The following is a 3976-nucleotide window of genomic DNA, read 5'->3' as shown; positions in this document are numbered from 1 at the left end:
CCCCCCTTCCCAGGCAGGGCTCTCAGTTCTTCCTGCCCTGCTCCGCCTCTGTGATAGCCCCCGTCTCAGGCTTCTGCCATTGTTTGCACTGTTTTCTCCTCACTGGACTGTGAACCACTTCAGGACACAACTATGCCTTTTTCATCTCTGTTCCCACAGTGTATGGCACAGGGCCTGGTCCACAGCAGGTTAATAAATGTCGGAATATCAAAAGAATAAATAAAGCGGTTCAGTGTCCCTTATACAAACACCAACTGAACATTTTTTTCCTTGAATTCAGTGCCAAGAAAACTTGATGTTTTCAATGCATTTTTATTGAGTTCCTACTTTATTCAAAACACTTTGCTGATGTAACGGAGATCTCTGTTGTCCCTACTGTGAAGGAGTCCTACATCAGGTGAGGGGGGTTAGACACATCTATAGGCATATTTTTTTTTTTTTTTTTTTTTTTTTTTTTTTTTTTTATTCATTTATTTGACAGAGAGAGATCACAAGTAGGCAGAGAGGCAGGCAGAGAGAGAGAGGAGGAAGCAGGCTCACTGCTGAGCAGAGAGCCCGATGCGGGGCTCGATCCCAGGACCCTGAGATCATGACCCGAGCCGAAGGCAGCGGCTTAACCCACTGAGCCACCCAGGCGCCCCTCTATAGGCATATTTAAGGCAATCTGGATTCAGTATAGGGAAAATGCTTCAGGGGCGCCTGGGGGTGGAAGAGATTAATTCCAAAATGAAGATAAAGGAAGCTTATTGCTTAACGTTGACTTTGAATGGCCAGAATTTTAAACAGATATGGGGATGGGAAACAGCCTTCACCTGCTTGTGACTCTGAGATCTCTGAAAGCATGAACTGTATTTTCATCTTTGTATCCACAAATGCCTAGTACGGACCTGGAATATGGTAAACTTTAAAAAAAATGCTTGTTGGAACCCAGAGCTTATGAGTCTAGGGGTAGATGAAAGACTGGAAAGGATGGTTGAAACCAAACTGGGAAGGACACAGTTCTGTTTGTTGTGACTGGCCATAGAAAGTTTTTGAGTTGGGGAGGGATGCAATCAGATCAGAATATCTGTGAAGGATGAATTAGAGGGGAAGAAGACTGGAGACCAGGATAGCAGCTAGAGGATATTTAAAAGGCACAGGTGAGAATCAATGAGGATGTGAATTAAGCAGTGGAAGCAGAAGGGGCAAGGATGGATGAGGATCTCCTGTTTTTTCGGTTTTTGTAAAATTTGTGTATTTTAATTTTTTGTTGTTGTTCTTATTGTTTTGTTTTGTTTTTTAAAACAGTAGAATAAATAGCTCTCTCTACGACGGCTGACACACACATAAAACTGCTTGGTAGTATTCAGAAGCATGACAGTCATGGCAGTGTCCCTGATTGGTGTACAGTCTTCAACAATCGTAAGAAGTTACTGCTTTGACAGCAGTTTCACACAAGTAAGACTACATTTAGGCATCCATCAATTTCAGGATGGCTGGTGACCTGGCATGCTTTCCCCAAGTAAACTTGCCTCCTATCACGACACCCAACTCACTCACATTCACCTCGATGGCTGGACCTTTAGTAGTAACACCAAAGCTGCACATAGTGGCAATGAGAGATTCTCCCTGACACGAAATATTGGCAGGGAAATGATGGCTTGCGGTTCAGGAGTTGTTGTGGGCCTTTTTGAAGCATAAGTCTATTGGCTTAATGAATCATTTGTATTTAGGTGGTTTTTAAATTGTAATTAGGTGGTTTTAAAAATTTTTTAATTTAAATTTTTAATTAAGTTTTAACTTAATTAAATTTTAATTTAATTAGGTGGTTTTAATTTAATTTCAATTCCAATAAAGCTCAATTAGTAACCATCCTCTTTCACGCTTTCTTCTTTCTCTTTCCTGTTCAAATAACTTGGAACACCTGTGTTTCTCCCTGGGCATGAGCTCTTGGCAGACGTACTCCCATTTCCCACTATCTCTTTTCATGTTTGTTGATCATATTGGAAAACACTTTAGCACAGACTGTCCCTCTCTCCCCAGCAGATATGCAGGTACTGCTCCTTGTGGAGTCTTTTCATCATTCTTTTGTTTGGGGTTTATCTCTTCATGTATCTTGATAATATTTTTCATTTGTGTTTTCTCAGCATGGTGATGTTGATGGGAGAGCTTAGCTTTTTGATCATCTTTTTTGCCTTCCTTGAATATTCATGAGCTTCTCTGACCTTCTTTCTTTACCTTTTTCTCATGGTAATCCAAATAATAACCCTAACATTTATGGTGTAACTCAATATATTCATTTTGTGGCATGGGGATGGCCCCCAGGTTCAGCTGTTGGGCTGTGAAGGAGCTCTCAATTTTCAGGTGTCAGAGACCCAGGAGCTGATGCCACATAACCTTCAACAGGAAAGGGCAGGATCTTCTGGTTTCAAATTGACATTTCTGTTTATTTTATTTAAAAAAAAGTCACCGAAGCACTAAGAAGGACTAGAATAAAATAAGCATTCCATCACTGGTATAACTAGGAAAACATACATAATCCCAAGCCACAATATATAAATAAGACAAAAACTATGTGGGATGTTGGGAATTGATTTAACAGAACAGAGAAAGCTTAAAACAAATAGACTTAAGTGTCTGTGGATGGCTATATTAGTCAGAAGCCACCCTATTGACTCTGAAGAACCCAGGAGAGATGAAAATCCCAGAGGTACCAGGTGCAAGGAAGGTAGATGTGTGTTATAATTGAATAGGGGAATATGTTGAACATCTGTAAAAGGATCAGTTAGAGCTCTAGGATCCAACTCTGCCCAGCCAGATGACTACCCCTCTCTCACCCTGGTGGGAGAGAAGAGATTTATTCTTGAGAGCAATTGAACCAGAAGGCCTCTGAGTTCAGAGACATCAAGCTTGGCAGAGGGCTTGGGGCAGGTGGCCAACTGAAAAGATAGGAAATACATGAAAGGTTGCACATTGAATACTGAGGCCCTCAGTCACCTTCCCCACCCCAGAATACCAGCTGTCACACCCTCATGAGAGGAGAGTGGATTGACCTTCTCTGGAGAATCTCAATGGCCCCTGCCAGAGGGGTTAGGGACACACACACACACACACACACACACACACACACACACGTATATCTCCCCAAGGAAAAACACCCAGTCCATAGCTTGAACTCCAGTAGTCATCAAGCTCGTCCAATCACAGAAGACTTCCAATCAGTCTTCCAATCATTTTAGCCTTAAAAATGAACCAAAGGGGAGTGAGTGAGTGGCTTAGTCTGTTAAGCATCTGATTCTTGATTTCAGCTCAGGTCATGATCTCAGGGTCATGAGATTGAGCCCCACATCGGGCTCTGTGCCCAGGGCGGAGTCTGCTTGAGATTCTTCCTCTTCTTCTGCCCCTCCCCCTGCACTCTCTCTCTCAAATAAATAAATAAGTCTTAAAAAAAAAAAAAAGAACAGAAGGAAAATGGTCTAGATTTTTTAGAAAGGCCTACAACATAAAAAGCAGAAAGAAAAGAAAAAAAAAACAGGAGAAGGAAACTAATTTTAAAGAAAGCAATAATTAGCATCCTTAGAGAAACAAGGATGCTATAAAAAAGGTACAATAAGAGAATAAGAAAAAGCTCTTGCAAATTAGCAATATAACTAAAATTAAAAATTCAAAAGAAGAATTGGAGGATTAAGTTGGAGAACTCCCACTGAAAGTAGAACACAAAGATATGAATAATAATATGGAAAAGAGAAGGAAATTGGAAGATTTTACCTCTGACAGCAAACCAATAGAGGTTGTAGAAATATGGAACCGAGAAAATGGATAAAACAAAGAAATAATTTGATGAGATTTTGGAAAACCAAAGTGCCAAGGAATCTATATTAAAAGTCTAAAGAGCGTTCCTCCCAAAACAAACCTTTGTAAAAGGCTGCACCATGGGTCCCTGGGTGGCTCAGTAGGTTAAGCCTCTGCCTTCAGCTCAGATCATGATCCCAGGTCA

The 3976-nt window shown here is 40.9% G+C and overlaps 1 pseudogene; it reads right to left on the bottom strand.

Moving 5' to 3' along the window:
- Positions 1-1429: 1429 nt before the first annotated feature.
- LOC116881479 lies at positions 1430-2289 on the bottom strand (annotated as a pseudogene).
- Positions 2290-3976: the final 1687 nt, after the last annotated feature.

Source organism: Lontra canadensis, unplaced genomic scaffold (assembly GCF_010015895.1).
Source record: "Lontra canadensis isolate GAN:19392208 unplaced genomic scaffold, GSC_riverotter_1.0 scaffold75, whole genome shotgun sequence".
Taxonomy (NCBI): domain Eukaryota; kingdom Metazoa; phylum Chordata; class Mammalia; order Carnivora; family Mustelidae; genus Lontra; species Lontra canadensis.
This window is presented reverse-complemented; position numbering and strand designations above follow the sequence as displayed.